The following is a 6,195-nucleotide window of genomic DNA, read 5'->3' on the forward strand; positions in this document are numbered from 1 at the left end:
AACACCTTATATGATAATTACACCTTAGATCTAAAATTTAGGAATTGCATTGGTATACACACCAAGGTACTTCATATTTCCATGTATAGGTGAGTGAATAGGTAAAAAAAAGTGTAGCATAATTTCTTATTCTAACTCCATTCTACCACAGGAGCCATTTAGCTTCTTCAGTAGGTCAGTCCTAGAAGGATAAACAATGTATTAATCATCTAGAATTAGGGTTTGGTTGTATGGTGCTCAAACAGAAAGCACTCGCTGATTCAGTGTTTATTATGTATCATAAAAAATTTTAATGATTATTACCTTGTGACTGTGTCCCTGGAATTTGAGAATTTTTGTCCTTACCTTTATGTCAATATAGGTTTATTCATCCTCCTTCCTTTTCTTCCTTTTTTTTTTTGTTTCCTCTTTTCAATGCAAATGGATCAATACAAGCTGGGTTTCCGTGTGCTAATTCTCAAAAGAAAGACAAGAAGAACCTCAGATTTGACTCAGCATCATTTGCAAATGGATTCGTTAGAAGCTGGGTTTCCATGAGCTAATTCCCAAAAGAAAGAAAGGAAGATTTGATTCAGCATCAATAATATAATGTCTTAATTATACAGCTCAAATATTATGATTGGTTTCAAAATATAATGTCCTAATAAGTGTTGAAGAATTCCGCACTTCACGGCATAAATCAAGCATTGAAAAATGCCGCAAATCAGGCGTTCAAATCACAGCCGAAATCACGTAGGGAAAATTCAATCTTGGTGTACAAATTGTTTGAACATTTTTGTATAAATAGGGCCTGTACAAATTGAAATAAATATACAGCAAAATTTTCTTGCTTCTTCGATCTTTCTTCCATTTCCATTTCAGTTTTATCATGGTATCAGAGCGAGGTTCTACAACCTCTGTTCCAATTATTTGATTATATATATATATATATATATATATATATATAGATATATATTTCTGTTCATTACCTCATCGGTAAAGGTATTCTGGAATCAGTTTACGATCACAGCCGCTGCCGATCACTACAGCGGCACCAACACAGAGACGATCATCGGTGACCAAATCGGAACCGTCGTTGTCGCAAGTGTGCCTCGCCGCCGATCTCTTTGGTATTTATTGTTCCGATTCCTTATCCTTCTCCTTCTCCTTCTTCGGCGTCTCTTCCATTCTCCGTAGTCTCAGGTACAGCACATCTGTTGCTCACTGCATAAAGTTGGTGAGGGTCCTGAGGGAGCATGCCTTTTTGATAATAGGAATTATTATTGTAAGACTATTATATGAGTTCTGAATATTATATGGGTGAAGAGTGATGTACAGCAAATAGGCATTTGCTGGATACATAGTACCGAGTGATTGTTTTATTATAAAAGTTAGTATTTACCAAAAAAAAAAGAAGAAGAAGGAGAAAAAGAAAAAAAAAGAGGGGGGTTTACCTTTATGGCTCAAGAGAACCAAAATGGAAAAATATGATGATCCAAATCATCACTTGTATCTCCAATAATCAGATCATCCTGGATTGATTTTAGTTTCTTCACCGCTTACGGAAAATAATTATTCTACATGGAGCCGCGCAATGATTCTTGCACTTCAAGCGAAGAATAAAATCTGCTTCATCGATGGCACACTATCTCCACCACTTTCTGATTCCTCAGAATACTCGCAATGGAGACGATGTAACGTTATGGTAATCTCTTGGCTTCTCAATTCTATTTCAAAAGAAATCTCTAGCAGTGTGATCTATTATGAAACTGCACATGCCATATGGGACGATCTCAAGGATCGCTACTCCCAAGTCAATGGCCCTCGCCTATACAAGCTTAAACAAGATATTGCTAATCTTGTTCAAGGATCCTTATCCATTGGTGCATACTTTTCTAAATTGAAGAGTTTGTGGGATGAATTATGTTCAATTCAAGGAACATCTACTTGCACTTGTAGCGCGGGCAAGGAGACCCTCAAACAGAAAGAACTAGACCGTGTCTTAAAGTTCTTAATGGGGCTCAACGATTGCTACACTGCAGTTCGCGGGCAGATACTTCTAATTGATCCATTTCCTACTCTCAACCATACTTATGCTCTTGTACTTCAAGAAGAACGTCATTGCAGCATCTTGTCTCCACCATCCATTGATGGTATTGCTTTGGCTACCACCAACCATCAGACACGAAAAGGAAGGATAACCTAGTCCACCCAGGAAGTCTTTCAAATGTACGCACTGTGGCAAAGAAGGTAATACTGTAGATCGATGCTATCGCATCCATGGCTTCCCTCCAAGGCATCGCAGTTCAAAACCTAATCAAGGTCCCAAGCACAGTGCTCATCAGGATTTTTCACGTCCATCTACTAATAACTTTCCTTTTTCTCCTAAATAGTGTCAGTAGCTTCTCGCCATCCTTAACAACTCTACTCTCACTCAACCCATGACACACCAAGTGGGTAGTGTTGAGTCACCATTATCAGGTAATCTCATAATGATTTACTATGGATTCTTGATAGTGGCGCAACTGACCATATGGTCTGCTCACCTGCCGCTTTCACACAATCTATCCCCGTACATGGGCATACCGTTCAATTACCAGATGGATCTCATGCCACTGTTACTCATATTGGATCAGTTCACTTATCTTTTGATCTTGTTTTAGACAATGTCCTTTGTGTCCCGACTTTTCATTTCAACTTAATTTCTGTCCGTAAATTGTGCAAAATTCATCATTGTCTCATTATTTTTTCTTCTGATTTTTGTTTCATTCAGGACCTACACTTGATGAGGATGATTGGGATGGGAACTGAGCAAGATGAGTTATACCGATTCACCAGGAATGCTAGTTGCCAAGTGGCTACATCCACACCCACCTCCCAACTTTGGCATCGTCGTTTGGGCCATCTGTCCAATAAAAACTTGTCTTTTCTTTCCAATAAATTTCCAAAAATTTGTAATTCTAATTCAGACCCAAGTTTAATTTGTCCATTGGCAAAACAAACTCGTGCACCTTTTCCGTCTAGTTCCATTTCTTCTCTTAAACCTTTTAACTTGTTACATGTTGACATTGGGGGAGCCATCGTGTTGCTTCTACTAGTGGTGCACACTATTTCCTCACAATTGTTGATGACTATACCCGTTGTACCTAGGTTTACTTAATGGGCCACAAATCTGACACGCGCCCTATTTCGCAATCCTTTATCCATCTTATCGAAAACTAATTTTCCACCACCATAAAAATCATTCGAAGTGATAACGGGCCTGAGTTTGACATGCATTCATTTTATGCACCCAAAGGCATCATACATCAAACTAGTTGTGTCAACACTCCCCAACAAAATGGAGTAGTTGAATGCAAACATCGTCATCTCCTTAATGTTGCCCGTGTATTAATTTTTCAGGCACATTTGCCTAAACACTTTTGGGGGGATGCCATTCTTATCGCAACTTATATCATTAACCGAACTCCTTCCCTTATTCTAGATGGTTTGTCTCCTTATGAAAAATTGTATAATGTCAAACTTGCATACAGCCATTTGCGAGTCTTCGAATGCCTATGCTTTGCCACCACTCACCCACAAAATCCATCAAAATTTGACCCTAGAGCTACTCGATGTGTTTTTCTTGGTTATCCATATGGCCAAAAAGGCTACCGACTTTATAACCTTGCAACACACAATATCTTTGTATCTCGAGATGTCCTATTTCATGAAGATTCCTTCCCTTTTGCTTCATCTACTCCCAAACCTCTAGAACTCGTCTTACCATGTCCTATTTCTTCTCTTGACATCACTGACGTTCCACCTTTATCACCATCCTCACCACCAAACTCTACCCCATCCCCATCTCATATTTTACCCTCTTCTCCACCTCCCCGACGAGCTCGTCGCCCTACTCAACCACCGACATACTTGCAAGATTTTCATGTGGAATAGGTCTTACCATCTCGGCCCGCTCAATCATCTGATTCTATAATGGTTCGTTCGTCAGGTAACCCTTATTGTCTGACAGATTTTTTATCCTATTCTCGTCTATCTCCTTCTCACCATGTTTTCACCACAGCTCTTTCTCTTGCCAAAGAACCACAATCATTTTTACAAGCCATGACAGATCCCAACTGGTGTATCGCCATGCATGCTGAAATTGATGCTCTTGAACTTAACAACACCTGGCAACTCACTTCTCTTCCTCCTGGTAAGAAACCCATTGGCTGCAAATGGGTGTATAAGATCAAATACAACTATGATGGATCCATCGACCAATATAAAGCTCGCCTAGTTGCTAAGGCCTACAGTCAACAAGAAGGCATTGACTACAATGAGACATTTGCTTCGGTTGCTAAAATGACTACCATCCGTACCATTTTGGCCCTTGCCTTCACTCGCAATTGGCACATCCATCAACTTGATGTCAATAATGCCTTTCTCTATGACGACCTTGATGAAGAAGTCTATATGCAGCTTCCTCCAGGATTCGGACGAAAGGGGGAGACTAGAGTTTGCAGACTCGTTAAGTCTTTGTATGGTCTCAAACAAGCTTCAAGGCAATGGTATGCCAAACTTTCTTCTACTCTCATTAATGTAGGATACAAACAATCCAAGGCAGATTATTCACTATTTGTCCGATCCCATGAGGGTAATTTCACTATCATTCTAGTCTATGTGGATGACATTATTGTTGCAGGAAATAGCTTGAAACAGGTCAATGAGATCAAGAAATATCTAAGCGATCATTTCAAACTCAAAGATCTTGGAATTCTTAAATACTTTATGGGAATCGAAGTCGCTCGTTCAGCCAAAGGAATATTTTTATCCCAAAGAAAGTATGCACTCGAGATATTAGAAGATACAAGTTTCCTTGGAGCTAAACCTGGAAACTTTCCCATGGATCAAAATCTTGCACTTAACGAGAGTGATGGGGAACTTATCTCGGATCCTTCGTCATACAGGCGACTTGTTGGAAGATTAATTTATCTAACCATCACAAGACCCGACTTAGCCTATTCGGTGCATGTGCTAAGTCAGTTTATGGACAAGCCACGAATACCACACTTGGATGCAGCACACAGAGTCTTACGGTACCTTAAGAAAACCCCAGGTCAAGGAATTTTCTTATCTACTTCTAGTGAAATTCAGCTCCATGCATATTGTGATGCAGATTGGGCATGGTGTAGGGATACCAGACGATCGATCACCGGGTATTGCATCCTACTTGGAAAATCACCCATTTCTTGGAAGACCAAGAAACAAACAACAGTTTCACACTCCTCAGCCGAAGCAGAATATAGGTCTATGGCCTCCACATGTTGTGAGGTCACTTGGTTAAAGTCTCTACTCTTAGATCTTGATGTAATGCATTCTCAACCAGTTAGTTTGTACTGTGATAACAAAGCTGCTATTCACATAGCTTCAAATCCAGTGTTCCATGAACGAACCAAGCATATCGATATAAACTGTCATGTGGTTCGAGAGAAACTCCAAAGTGGGATCATCCAAATGGCTTACATGCATACAAGTTAGCAACCTGCTGACCTTTTTACCAAAGCTCTTGGATTCGCACAGTTTAATTATTTACTTAGCAAGTTGGGTGTCATAAATATTCATGCCAACTTGAGGGGGAGTGTTGAAGAATGCCGCACTTCACGGCATAAATCAAGAATTGAAAAATTCCGCAAATTAGGCATTCAAATCACAGCCGAAATCACGTAGGGAGAAGTCAATCTTGGCATACAGAAAAGTCAATCTTGGTGTACAGATTGTTTGAACATTTTTGTATAAATAGGGCTTGTACAAATTGAAATAAATATACAGCAAAATTTTCTTGCTTCTTCGATCTTTCTTCCATTTCCATTTCAGTTTTATCAATTGGTTTCACAATATAATGTCCTAATAAGTGATTTTATTATGTGGCACAAAGTGGCTACACAAACTGCGGCCGCCAACAAACTGAGATCTTGCAAAGACAATGACAGCAATGTTAGTAGCTCGAACGCATGTTATTAAGAAAACTAATAATTTTTGTGGCTTCTTCTTGACAGGTTAAGAGGAAGGAGAAATTTTGAAGGAGAAAGACGGGGAACTTGATGCATTTAACAGGTTCTATAGAGGCTCAATTTGTATGCATTATGGTTTAGTAAACAGTGTTCTGAGCTGTGCATGTGAATGGACTTTTCTTGGAGTGACTAGAAATATGAGAAATACTTGACAACTATTTGG

At 39.3% G+C, this 6,195-nt stretch overlaps 1 long non-coding RNA gene across 1 annotated transcript; it reads right to left on the bottom strand.

Annotated features, from left to right (window-relative positions):
- Nucleotides 1–380: 380 nt before the first annotated feature.
- LOC131165927 (uncharacterized) lies at nucleotides 381–1,309 on the bottom strand. The gene is made up of 2 exons (XR_009139693.1): nucleotides 969–1,309; nucleotides 381–538 (listed from the first exon to the last, which is right to left on the bottom strand). It is a non-coding gene; the product is annotated as an uncharacterized LOC131165927 (long non-coding RNA).
- Nucleotides 1,310–6,195: the final 4,886 nt, after the last annotated feature.

The sequence above is a fragment of the Malania oleifera genome, chromosome 10 (genome assembly GCF_029873635.1).
Source record: "Malania oleifera isolate guangnan ecotype guangnan chromosome 10, ASM2987363v1, whole genome shotgun sequence".
NCBI lineage: Eukaryota > Viridiplantae > Streptophyta > Magnoliopsida > Santalales > Ximeniaceae > Malania > Malania oleifera.